This window comes from Sus scrofa, chromosome 17 (genome assembly GCF_000003025.6).
Source record: "Sus scrofa isolate TJ Tabasco breed Duroc chromosome 17, Sscrofa11.1, whole genome shotgun sequence".
Classification (NCBI taxonomy): Eukaryota; Metazoa; Chordata; class Mammalia; order Artiodactyla; family Suidae; genus Sus; species Sus scrofa.
The window spans coordinates 19,094,737-19,108,504 of record NC_010459.5 but is presented as its reverse complement, the minus strand read 5'-3'; the positions used below and the strand labels follow the sequence as shown (position 1 = coordinate 19,108,504).

Here is a 13,768-nt window from a genome sequence, read left to right as displayed (position 1 = left end):
TTTTTAATCTTCAAATTCTTTAAAAAAATTTTTTTTAATTAATATTTTTTGGCCACATCAGTGGCATGTGGAAGTTCCCAGGCCAGGGATTGAAACTACGCCACAGCAGTGACCGGAGCCACTGCAGTGACAATGCCAGATCCTTAACCCAAGGAATTCCTAAGGTATTCTATATATAGCATCATGTCATATGTCAGAATGGAGAGAGCACAGGACTCAAGACAAAAGCCTCGAGATTCATTTTTAGCACTCTGTATCTTTGAGAAAGTCACTTAACATCTCTGTACCCTGTTATTACTATTATTAATGGTGGAAAGAATAAACTTCTTTCTTTCTTTTTTTTTTTTTTGTCTTTTTTGTTGTTGTTGTTGTTGTTGTTGCTATTTCTTGGGCCGCTCCCGAGGCATATGGAGGTTCCCAGGCTAGGGGTCGAATCAGAGCTGTAGCCACCGGCCTACACCAGAGCCACAGCAAGGTGGGATCCGAGCCGCGTCTGCAACCTACACCACAGCTCATGGCAACACTGGATCCTTAACCCACTGAGTGAGGCCAGGGATCAAACCCGAAACCTCATGGTTCCTAGTTGGATTCGTTAACCACTGAGCTATGTAGGGAACCCCCAAATGTATCCTTTTTTTTTTTTTTTTTTTTTTTTGTGCTTTTCGGGCATTTGGAAGTTCCTAGGCTAGAGGTCGAATGGGAGCTACAGCTGCCAGCTTATGCTATAGCCACAGCAACACCAGATCCAAGCCTCGTCTGTGACCTACACCACAGCTCATAGCAAGGCCGGAGCCTTAACCCACTGAGCAAGGTCAGGGATCGAACCCACAACCTCGTGGATCCTAGTCGGGTTCGTGAACCGCTGAGCCACGAAGGGAACTCCTTTAAACTTCTTTCTGAGAATCAACTTAGATAGTGGATCTGAAAATGCTAAACTGTGGAAAGATTATTCAATTTAGAAAGAAAAAAATGTATTCATTCATCTAACTAGTAACTATTGGAAGCCTATGTATGTGTCAGGTCCTCCACTAAATATTGGTAATAAAGTAGTAAACAATATAGCTGAAGTTCTACCCTCATAGATCTTACATTCAGGAGAAGGAAATGGCAATAAACTAGCAAAAAAATAGGCATAATTGAAAATAGATAGCTAATAAAAAATTACAATAATTTCTAGGAATGATGCTGATATAATGTTAAACTAGAGAATAACTGGGGAAGCCATTTGCCTGAATGTTAAGTGCCATGGACAGAGTTGAGATCATTTGATATTTGAAAGTTCCAATCTTTATGCCTGGAGGAAAAACTAGGCAGGCAGAAGTGTGATGATGAAAAACATTTTTTTGTGTCTTTTTCAATAATACATACTGAATTTCCTGTAGATCTGTTTGTCTTGTTACCTTGCTACTCTCTCTACTCCTTGGATCGCTAGCTTTCATATCTTCATGGGAAGGCAGATGTCCCTTAGACAAATGTTGTGTCATTGAATTATAAAAGGGGCTTTCTTAGGTCCAGTGAAACAAAAGTTTAGGAAGCTAGGTTTTGTTGACAAAGAATAAAAGAAGTTTTAGGAGTTCCCATCATGGCTCAGTGTCCATGAGGACACAGGTTCAATCCCTAGCTTTGCTCAGTGGGTTAAGTATCTGGCATTGCTATAAGCTGTGGTGTAGGTCACAGACATGGCTTGGATCCCACTTTGCTGTGGCTGTGGTGTAGGCTGGCAGCTACAGCTTTGATTCGATTCCTAGCCTGGGAACCTCCATATGCTGTGGGTGCATCCCTAAAATAGCAAAGGAAAAAAAAGTTTTAAATTTAAAATTTCTCCTTTATGTATTAAGAGCAATTGAAGTCTGAACAGAGGATTCCACAATAAACCAGAGGTAGAGAGTCTTTATTTATTTATTTAATTTATTTTTTGCTTTTTTAGGGCCACACCTGCAGTATATGGAGGTTCCTAGGCTTGGGGTCCAATCAGAGCTATAGCTGCAGGCCTATGCCACAGTCACAGCAATGCTGGATTGGAGCCACATCTGCGACCTATATCACAGCTTAAGGCAACACACCGGATCCTTAACCCACTGAGTGATGCCGGGGATTGAACCTGCATCCTCATGGATCCTAGTTGAGTTCATTAACCACTGAGTCAGGAAGGGAATTTCCAAGAGTGTCTATTTAAAGAGAGTTTCGATGAGATAGAAAGGAGTGGGAAGTTTTCAACCACTAAAAGAGAGGGGAACTGAAAGACAAGACATTAGATATAGTGCACTAGTGGTTTGTAGTAGACATAAAAAAACTTTCAAAAGGTGGTTTTAGGGGACCTTGTTGTTGAGTAGCGAACATCCATAATTGCCTATCTCCCTATTGGTAGAATGAAAATTTTCAGTGTCCATCTTTATCTCACACAGTAACTGAACTCACCTCCAGTTACTGGGGTGGGGCTTAGCTGAAGCAAATGATAGTAATCCCAACTCTTTTGATGGCAACAGGTTCAGAAACCCAGGCTTTAGCCAATTAGTTTGGCCCATTCATATTTGTTTTGAGTTGGTCCAACAGGCTGAAGGAAAAACCTTTACTTCAAGGTTACAGAGACGTTTTCCCCTGCCTGCTCCTACTGGTGATGGGGAAAGCAGGCTGCCAGTACTATTTACAGCCAACTTCTGACCAAGTGGGAAGCCGACTTTGGAATGAGGCCAACAAGGTGGTGCTCAGAGCAAAGAAACAGAAAGAACCCACATCTCAGCTGACATGGTTGAGGTCTTGAACAAACCAATTCCACTACCAGACTTCCCATTTTCTATATAATGATTTTATTTCTTGTTTAATCAGCTTGAGTCAGGCTTTATTTAGAGCCCAAATAATGTGAGATAATACAATGAAAGAAAGAACTAGACTGTTTTGGAGAAGTGCCAGAGCAGAGAGAATAATTTCTCACTTTTATGAACAGATCCTAGGAAATTTTAAAGATTATTAGAAGAGTCTTATGCCAACAGGAGGAGGTGAGGGCAGAATAGAAATGTACACATGATCACATTGCAAATGCATAAACAATGAGGTCCTATTCTATAGCACAGGGAACTATATACAGTCTCTTGGGTTGGAACACCATGGAAGATAGTATGACAAAAATAATGTGTGTGTGTGTGTCTGTGTGTGTCTGTGTAACTGGGTCACTATGCTGTACACAGAAATTGACACAACACTATGAATCAGCTATATGCTAATAAAAATTTTTTTGAAAGAATAAAAAGGAAATGTACACATGTCATGATGTGGTTAATCAGCAAAAAAACATGGGAGCTCTGTTGTGGTACAGTGGAAACAAACCCGACTACTATCCATGAGGTTGCGGGTTTGATCCCTGGCCTTGCTCAGTGAGTGGGGATCTGGCATTGCCGAGAGCTATGGTTTAGGTTACAAACATGGCTTGGATCCCATGTTGCTGTGGCTGTGGTATAGGCCGGCAGCTACAGCTCCAATTCGACCCCAGGCCTGGGAAACTCCATTTGCCATGGGTGCAGCCCTAAAAAGTAAAAAAAAAGAAAAAGAAAAATAGCCAATGCTATCTGCTTTAGCCTGAGATTGCTTTCTAACGCATTCAAAATTTCCTGCCTGCTCCAAGAGTTAGAGGACAGAGGGACATGTAAGACAGTTGGAACTGCCTTGTGATTCCATCAGGGAACTCCTCTTAGGAGAGGGTATAGTGATTTTGCAGTACAGGACAGCAAGGTGGGTCACTCAGGCTAAAAGTTGAATTTGGGAATCATTAAAATGTCCCCAGAGGAGTATCACTCTTGAGACCCAAAGAGAACAGTTCATCAAGGGCAGACCATGAATTGCATAAGACTCATCAGCCCTGAATGCAGCAAGATTAGAGTTTTACCACTAAGGTGGGGGTAAATCTGAACTTGGAAATCAGCAGAGAACCACATGTAGGTAAGAATGTAAATGTCTACCTATATCCAAACATTGTGTTAGAAGAGAAGCTCAGATTGCGAAATCATTGAAAAAGAAGAAATAGAATCTTGATACAGCATCTAGAATTAAAAGTGATTAATCATGCACCTAAGAGAGACTGGGTTAATCTGAAAGAGACTGTGTTAACCTCAATCGGGTAGACTGCATCATTTGCCCTAATTCTTTGCCCATCCTGTATCCACATCCCTTATCATGGGACCTCATAACTGTTCTTTTCTGGGGGGTTGGGTTGGGGACTGCACCCACGGCATGCAGAGGTTCCTGGGCCAGGGATGAATCTGCATCACAGCAGTGACAAGACCAGATCCTTCACCTGCTGAGCCACCAAGGAACTCCCATAATTCCTCTTTCTAATGAGGTAGAGTCTAGGGTGGAGTCTATTTCCACACTTCTGGATCTGGAGTTGGTACAGCACTTGATTTAGTGAATAGAATGAAGCTGAAGGGATATGTCCCAGTTCTAAGCCTAAGTCTCAAAAGGCCTATGTGTTTTCATTTACTTGCACTTTTGCATCTGTTATCACCATGAAGCCCGGCCCAGGCTTAAGAGTTAGGTGGGGGAGGGCTGAGTCACCCTAGTTATCCTGGCAGATGTCATTTTAGATCAGCTGACATTCAGACATCCCCAGATGTGTAAGTTTTCTCTCGATATTTAAACAAATCACCACAATTTTAGTGGCTTAAAAGAACATAAATTTATTGTTATCAGTCTGGAGTGCAGACATCTCAAATGGGTCCACAGAGCTACATTCCTTCTGCAGGCTACAGAGGAAAATCTGATTCCCTGTCTTTTCCAGCTTTTAGAAGCTGCCTGTAGTCTTTGACTCATGACCATTCCACCATCTTCAAAGCCAGCAGCATAGCATCTCTTCTGGATGACCTCCTGCCAATCTCTTATGAACTCTTGTGATTATATCAAGACCTCTCAGATAATCAAAAGTAATCTCTCCATCTCAAAATCCTTAATCATATCTGCAAAGTTCCTTTTACATGTAAGGTAATACATTCATAGGTTCTAGGGATTAGAACATGGACATTTTTGGGTACCATTATTCTGTCTACCATACCAGATATAGGAGCAAGCCCAGACCTGGGTCAGCAAATACAGATGTGTGAGAAATAAATGCTCAAATGTTGTGTGCTACTGAGGTTTTGAGATCGCTTGTTATGTGGGATTTTTGTGCCAGTTGATAACTGGCACATGGTGGAGATGAAACTACTCTTAACTGGTAACTTTGAAATTATATCCTGCCATCAGTTAATATGAAAACTACAGTGAAGAATGAGAATAAAGCAGTAAAGAAAGTTAATTTCTTTTTGCTCTTTCCTTTTCTTTCTCTTCCTATTTTTTCATTACGAAAAAAGAGAAAATGTAGAAAAATAAATATATAGAAAAGAATAAAGTAATCACTTTTAATCACATCATCCTAAGATAATTACTATCAACTTTTTGATGTGGTAATCAGAATTTTCAAATCCCTAGAAATTCTATTATGAGACTTCCAATGGAAGGTTGACCTGACCCTGGAGTGCTCTCTTTCCATCTCAAACACATAGAAATGCCAGAACAAACATTAGAAAATAATAACATAAGTGAGAAGTCAGAGTTAGTGCATTCTAAATTCCTGTACTGCTGTACAACACAGGAAACAATATCTTGTAATAACCTTTAATGGAAGAGAATGTAAAAAAGGAATATAGATATTCAGTTAATATATATGCGTATTACATATATATATAATGTATATATTAACTGAATCACTTTGCTGTACACCTGAAAATAATACAACACTGTAAATCAACTGTATTCCAATAAAAATTACAAAAAAACCTCTTGTGTTTGGAAGAAAGAGAAAGATGCATATTAACTTAAGATTTCTTAAGTATACATGTTAAATATTTAAGAGTAACCACTAAAATAGTAGCACCAAAATGGGGCCAATAAAGGAAATCAGAAGGAAATGGATCCAACAAAATTCAGGGACAGGAAGCAGAAGAGGCAAAGAAAAATCTCCCAAATAGAATGCATAAAATAAGATGGCAGGGATAAGTCCAAATATGTCATTAATTATAATAATATAAATAGATTATATAAAAAGTAGAGGCAATTACATTGGTTTTAAAAATATCCATCAATTGCTATTTTCCAGAGATGCACTTAAGTAACAAAACTCAGAAGGGCTAGAAACAAGAGATGGAAAAGGGATTTGATACATCAGGCAAATACTAAAAGAAAACTGGCATTGCACATGGCCACTAAGGTTATGAACAAGGTCCTGTACAGACGGCTGCACATTTGGTACCAGAGAAAATTGGAAATAATGTAAAGAGCTGAAAAAAAAGGAAGATTATATAGTCACATGATGGTATTGTCATTTAAGAGTTGCAGTGAACTAGAGCCGTATAAATCAACATAGACCGCAAAAAATATTGAATGGAAAAAAGGTGGGAAAAAATGTTAACTTTCAATCTGATAACATTTATCCATATAAAAAAAGCAACTGTGTATATTGCCCATATGTATGGGCAAAAATAGAAAAATCTGGATTGGGTGATATACACTAAATTTACGAGTCAGTTTGAGAGGGGAAAAATGGAACAGAGAAATAGCATAAACAATACTTTAGCTCATGTATAATGAAGATCAGTGATTTTAGTTAAGTATTTTTAGTTTATTTTAGTTAAACTTTTTATCTAGTTATTTTAATTAAACATTCTGAAGGAGATATACTGCTGATTCTTGAACAACACAGGTTTGAATGGTACTGGTCCACTTATACCCAGATTTTTTTCAACAAATGCCACAGTACCACAAGGTCTGCTGTTGGTTGAATCTGCAGATGCAGAGCCACTGATGTGGAGGACGGACTGTAAAATTATAATCGGATTTTCTACTGCCTCTCACACCCTGCATTTATTTTTTTTAGGACCACATCCATAGCATATGGAATTTTCCAGGCAAGGGGGTCAAATTGGAATTGGAGCCGCAGCTGTCAGCCTAAACCACAGCTACAGCAATGTGGGATCTGAGCCACATCTTAACCCACTGAGCAAGGCCAGAGATCAAACCTGAGTCCTCATGGATACTAGCAGGGTTCGTTACCACTGAGCGGAACTCCACCCCCTGCATGGTTCAAGGGTTAACTGTAATTAATGAATGTTTGTTTCATCATTACATCTACTTTTTTGCACTTTTAGAAAATATCTCAAAGTAACATCCCTTAAAACAGAGTGAGGGCGATTTTCTCTAAGGCCTCTTTGTCCAAAGCTCAATTTTTTATTGTCATAGCTAATATAAAAAAAGAAGAGAAAGTAAAAAAGAAATCCATAGTGCTTTGGAACCTGCAGGCAAATATTAGAATTATTATTTACCACAGAAAAAAATCAGGAAAACCTTAAATGTCTTGAACTAATTAAATTGACCCATCCCTTAAATGGCCTTAAAAGGGCAGTTTAATGTATGGGTCAATTCCATATCTTTTTATATATCTAAAGGGAAAATAAAGGAGACCCAATTTATAATTCAGTAGAGCATTTGGAAAAAATCTTTTTTCTCTGGTTCTTATACAACTTGTAGTTTTCTGGACTTTCTCATTCCCCAAATTCCTTCCTTTCTATCCTCTACCTCTGTTCTTTATGAAACTCCACTAGCCATTGCTTTTCTGTCTCATCATTTGCTCAGTCCTTTCCTCTTGCTTCTTCCAAATTTTCTCTACCCATTTTTTTCAGATTTACCTGTCCCAAAAGCCTGGGACCTTACCCAGCAAAAGGCAGAACTCTCCAGAGGAAAATAAAGAAAGCTGACTAGTCAAAGAAAAAATTCTCAGAGTTCCCGTCGTGGCTCAGTGGTTAACAAATCCGACTAGGAACAATGAGGTTGAGGTTCGATCCCCAGCCACGATCAGTGGGTTAAGGATCTCGCGTTGCCATTAGCTGTGGTATAGGTTGCAGATGCGGCTCAGATCTGGCATTGCTGTGGCTGTGGCGTAGGCTGGTGGCTACAGCTTTGATTATTCCTCTAGCCTGGAAATCTCCATATGCCACAGGTGAGGCCCTAGAAAAGAAAAGAAAAAAAAAAAAAGAGAGAGAGAGAGAAAATTCTCCTTAGAGGGGCAGAAAAAGGAATGAGGGTAGACTGAGAACTGTGTGAATTAATATAGATTGTTCCCATCACAAAGGCAGAAACACCAGCTTTGAAATACCGACCAGCTTTTAGGAGAATTATAACAGCAACTGGGGGTGAAAAGCATGTTTGGAGGAAGAAGTGGATGGTCTTGGGTTACCACTTAGATGGTAAACTCTATGCTTTGTGCAGATAGAGTCCATGTCTGCCCTGTTTTCTGCTGTGTCTCAGTGCCCAGTCCAGAGAAAGAACCCCAATATATTTGGTGGGTGACCTTGAGAATAAGAGTATCAGTTTCTTTCATTGTAAAGCAGCAAATCTAAACCATGTCATCCTTAGTCACTTTATAGAAAATTTTACCGGGAGCCAAGTGATCTACATTGTAAGGGAAATATAGTAGACAAAATATCAAGTGTGGAGGCCAGAATACTCCATAATCAGAGGAGGACCTGGGTAAGGTCATTGGTTGTATTTTCTGACCTGTCAAATATGGAAGGTTGGATCAAATCATCTCTGAGTTCAGTTCTCATTTGGCCCACCGCAATGTGACTTTGCAACTCCTCCCCTTCAAAAGAAGAGCTGTGACTTGCTTTGACAAATAGTGTGGTGGAATGAGTACGTGCATGTTCTAAGCCACAATCTCAAGATTCGTTGTGTGATTTTCCTCTCACTCTTGGAAGCCTGCCTCCACCATGTAAATGAGCCCAGGCTAGGCTGCTAAAGGGTGAGAGACACATGGCCCAGTCATTCTCGCCACCCCAGCCAACAGCCAGCCAACTCCAGAAACAGAATCACTTAGCTGAGAAGAAGCTGACTGCAGATACATGAGTGAGCCCAGCTGAGACCAGGAGAAGGCTCCAGCTGACCCTAACTCACATTGTTGAACCAAATAAATCATTTTTTAAAGCCACCAAGTTTAGGTGTGGTTTGTTATGTATCCATAACTAACTGATCCAATTTTCAAATGGAAAATTCAGTGAGTCAATCATCTTTCCCTCCCTTGCACCTTCATACAGAGGGCACATTTTCCAGGAAACTTCCTCTAAGAAAGCATCCAATGTATTGTCTTGATGGTCTATTGTCTGCTTTTGTTTTGGCCACATAATTTCCTGAGTTATTATTCTATTGGCTATTTAAAGAGCTCTAACAGACATAGGATTTAGTCCACACATTATCCCTGGGACCTATTTATTTCTGCCTCAAGCCTTTTCAGATTTAGCTCAGGCCGAGCTACTCATGGCTCTTGATGTTCGCTGAAGAAAACAATGGAATAAGACATGTCAGTCTTTAGTATCTGCACCCCTCTCCTCTGCCAGCCACTGTCCTTGAAGGTGGATAGCACCCTCTTGTTATCTTCTGATGCTCCAGACTATTTGCCATGAACATCAAAGGTCACTTTCATGGCGACCATTCAGATCAGAACTCTGTTCTCTGCATTTCAAGGTAACACCTAGTTATGTAACAGATTAATTCTGCAGTGATGTGGTACATCACAGAAAATCCAGCTCAAAAACTGGTTCGAATGAAAAGGGGGAATTTATTTGTTTCTGTTACTGAAGGGTATTTGGCTTCAGGCATAGCTTTAATTAGGTTTCTATCCTTTTTCCTCTATCAATAATCTCTCTTCTCCTCTGTGTGGCCTTAGTATACAGGCAGGATTTCTTCACGTGGTGATGAAAACGGCTGCTGGGAGCCCAGCACTCCCGTATTTTCCACTGAAAAACTGTAGCACAAAAAGACCTCTCTTTTCCCAGCAGTTTCAGCAAAAGTCTTGAGGCGGATTCTCATTGGCCTCCTTGGGTCACGTACTGTGGCTGAAACTATTACTTTCTCCAGAGGGAATGGCATGTGCTAATTGGCCAAACTGATAACCTGCTAGCCCCCTGGAGAGGAATACAGTGGGAAGTGAGGGGGGTAGTGAACATCGCTCAATCACATGGATCCAGAGAAAGTGGGATTTCTAAGGGAACATCAGGCCCTGTTACTAGAAGGATGTGGGTAGGTGAACCCAGCAGTTATCGTCCCAAGAGTGGTTTTCAATCTCACTGTACATTACAGTCCCTGGGGTCTGGAGGGCAGGGGGTGGGGGTGGGGAGAAACTTTGGAAAACACCTCCAGAAATTGATTTATTCCATCTGAGGTGTCGCCTGGGCCTCAGTATGAGTTTAAGTTCTCCATGAGTAGCTGAGAGAAGGACTGCATTTGGGATATTAAAAGCTAATACAGCCTGATGCTGGGGAATGCCTTGAAGCCTGCAGGTCAAGCTAAAGGTGGGCAGCTCTCAGGGCAGAGTTCTTGACAGTGGAGAAAGGTGGAATCGGTATGGCATAGTCAAGTGGGAGTGGATTGGAGTAGGCAGACAGGAAGCTCTCCTTGCCCCCAATTTGAAGCATATTAGCAACCCCCTGCTGTGTCCCCAAGCTGCCAGCCCTGATGACAACTTTTAAAATTAGGTTTTGAGAAATGTTTCACTCCAAAAAGCCAAAGCATCCACTGTGACACCCTCAATTATAAAATGAAAGGGCTAAGGTCAGCTACCTTGTCAGAGGCCACCTCTCCCCAAGGTCAGAGGTAGGGGACCCTGGAGGGTCCCTGGCATCATTCAGCCTGGTGAGACCCCACTTGACTCCCAGGCCCCCATCAGAGGGAGGTGGAACTGCCATTCGCATCTTTGCTGCGGTGAAATGTTTTCTCCCAGCCAGTCGGAGGAGGCCAATTCTCCTCATCTTGCTAGGGAGGAAAAGTTCTGGCCAATCACAAGAAGCCAACTGGAGACTGCAAAAGTGGGGATGAGATGGCAAAATCTGTTTTTGGAGCTGCGAGAGACACACCTCTCCCTAGCAGAGCTGCCCCAGAAAGCTTGTCGTTAGGCAGCCTCTGGCAGCTGCTCCCCCACCCGGAATGGGTGGGGGTTTCAGAGGCTGCTGGCTGCCTGGTCTCTGTCTCCAGAATTCTACATCTTCAGAGTCTACCCCTTGAACAAAAACACGATGTGGGTTTTTTCCATGAACTTTCATTTTGGGGGGGAAATCAGGAGGGGAGAAAGCTCAGGGAGAGGTGGTGGGGTGCAGCAGGTAGGGTAAGGGACTGGAAATCCAAGCCCCAACACCTCTGTTCCTATCCTGTCTTCCTCGACTTGGGCACATGAGAATCCTTGAACCTCAATTTCCTCATCTGTAAAATGGGTTCCTAGATGTGCCTGAGAATCTTCCAGGCCCTGCAAATTCTCCAGTTATGATAAGGAAGGAAGGGGCCACCAGCCTGCTTTGCTTTGGGGGCAATTGTTGGTTGGGGCTGAGTAACTGAGCTTTTATGACCCCCACCCCATTTTTAAGAGTAAGAGACATCCCCCCTTTTCTCTTGGTCCTTTCCTTCCATCCTGATTACTATCACTGTCACTCTAGGAGCATAAACATTGGGGAGGATGCTCGAGGTGTGTGAGGGGTCGCCAAGCCCCCACACCTCCAAACGATGACTTTTAATTCCAGTTTTACCAAGAGAGATGGTCTGCGCTTCTGCAGATACAGAGACTCGAAGCCGCTTCCGTTTTTGCTCTTCTCTCCCGTCTCTCACCCCCCTCCCTCCGCCTTCCTTCCACTGCTGTTTACTGATCGCCCAAGTCGTGATGACGTGCCAGGCACGATGCCAAGTGAGAGGGCCCCCGAATGCATCAGGGGGTGGATTAGAAAGCTCTGCCCTGGCGGAGCCTCCCGGGGCAGACGTGGAAATAAACAAACAGTGACAGCATCGCGCCCCGAGGGCTCCCGCGGAAATGAGCATGGGCTGTTTGGAAAGCCCACACGACGACCCCCGACCCAGGAGAGGCCCGCCCGGCGCGCCTCGCCCCCGCTGCAGATGGCAGGGGGCGGGGGAGGCCTGGCGGCAGCCCCGCGGGTACCGCAGTGAGTCAGGAGCCCGCCTCCCATCCTGCGCGCACCAGCGAATCCCCGCCGCCCAGCTCAGCCCGGCCTGCGCAGCGCCTCCGCCCACCCCTCCTTGCCTCGCGTCTTCTGCTCGCGGGGGTGGGTGGGGATTGGGGGGAATCTGTCTCCCCGACCTTCCATCGCGGCCTGGAGCCGTGGCCACTGGAGAGAGGCCAAGGGGTGCGAATACCTGCCCTGCAGAAGGGAGGCGATGGCCGAGCTGCAGTGTTCCTTGGCATCTGGAACGTTGCCTGGGAAAAGGAAGGAAACAGAACCGGTGAAGTGACTCAGGATTCTTGGAGTGGCTAGGAGGCACGGGTGCAGAGGGCTGATTCCAGAAGGAGCGGTGGGAGGCAAGAGGCCTAATGGGTCTCTAAATCTCAGAGGGATCCTGCCCCAACCTTAGCTTGATTTTTTTTTTTTTTTTTTTTTTTTTGTAGAAGAGTAGAAATGCACTTAAAAAGTATATCTCTAAAAATACCAAACTGATGTTATTTGGGTGAATTCACACCAAGCAGATGACCCAGAAAAAGGAGTAAGATCCTGATGTCTTCAGCATGCGCAGAATAATCACTCTGCTGGGCTCAGGCCAAATGCCTTAAGCCCATTGGCCTTTCCGGATGACCTTTTGGGAAGGAAGGCTGGTGGCTGGATGGAAATGAAGCACAGCAAACGGGTTCCATTTATATCAGGAACCACCCAAAAGCGGCCATCTTCAAAAGGCCACTCTGAGCTCCAGGGGCTGCAGGGAGGTTACCAGTTCCCTTAGGAGCTTCTGGGGGCTGGGCTCTGTCCTTCCCCCATAGGCTAATGGCAGAGGGATAGCACTGCCCTGGGCCTCTGGGATGAAAGAGCTACCCCAGCCTAGCTGTGCCGCTACCAAGATGGGCTGTGATTTGTTCCACAAAGCCTGTGACTTGGCATCTCAGTGCATAGAGGGCCAGAGGGAAGCCATCTTTGTTTCTCTTGCCTGCTCCACTTTGCTTCCAGATGAGAAGACTGTCCTTCTTTAAAAAGCAGCCAAAGTCATGCTTCTAGAAATTAAGCCAGAGAGTACTGTCACCTGCTAATCCCAAGTCATTACAAAGCCTACAGGCCCTCCAAAATCGGCTCCTGTTACCATGCACCTCCTCCCTTTCCACTTTTCCCCCTCATTCTATCTGTTCCAGCCACCCTGGCCTCTTCCTTTTCCTTGAACACACCAGAGCACATCCCTACCTTTGTGCATGCTGTCCCTTCCACCTGGAACTCTCTTCCCCTAGACATTTATTTCACTCTGATCGAAAGACCACCCTATCCAAAATAGCATCCTGTCCACTGCACCTGTACTGTCTGTCTTCATAAACCTCCTTACTGTTTTCATGTCCTTATTACATGTTTATTTATCTGTTTATCATACATCTCCCCTAGAACATGAGTTCTCTGAGGGCAAGATCTTTGTCTGGTTGGTTATTCTACTAACAGTGCCTGGCACACTGTAGGTGCTCAAATAAATATTTGTGGGAAGAACAAGGTCAAGATTGGCCAAGGAATTTGCTCAGCTTCTCACATTTAGTGAACAGCTAGGAGCTGAGCCCCTTACCTCCTCCTGACCTAGAACTTTTCTAGTACTAGTCTCATGCTCAAGCTGGTATTTTAGAAATGATCTCAATGTGAAATCAGGCTGCACAATGGCTATTGAGTAAGCTGGACACCTTCTCAAGATGCTGTTTTTAAGGTTCCCCCGAAAGCCCAAGTGCCCCATCACT

General features: G+C 43.4%; 1 protein-coding gene across 2 annotated transcripts in view; it reads right to left on the bottom strand.

The window, feature by feature from the left end:
* The window catches only part of SNAP25 (synaptosome associated protein 25), a 131,466-nt gene extending 119,076 nt beyond the window's left edge, over positions 1 to 12,390 (bottom strand). Inside the window, exon 1 of one of the 2 annotated variants that reach the window (XM_021078361.1) lies at positions 12,211 to 12,390. The gene's annotated coding sequence lies outside the window, so the exon portion shown is untranslated. The remainder of the gene's footprint in view (positions 1 to 12,210) is intronic. The other variant, XM_021078359.1, reaches the window with a different exon arrangement.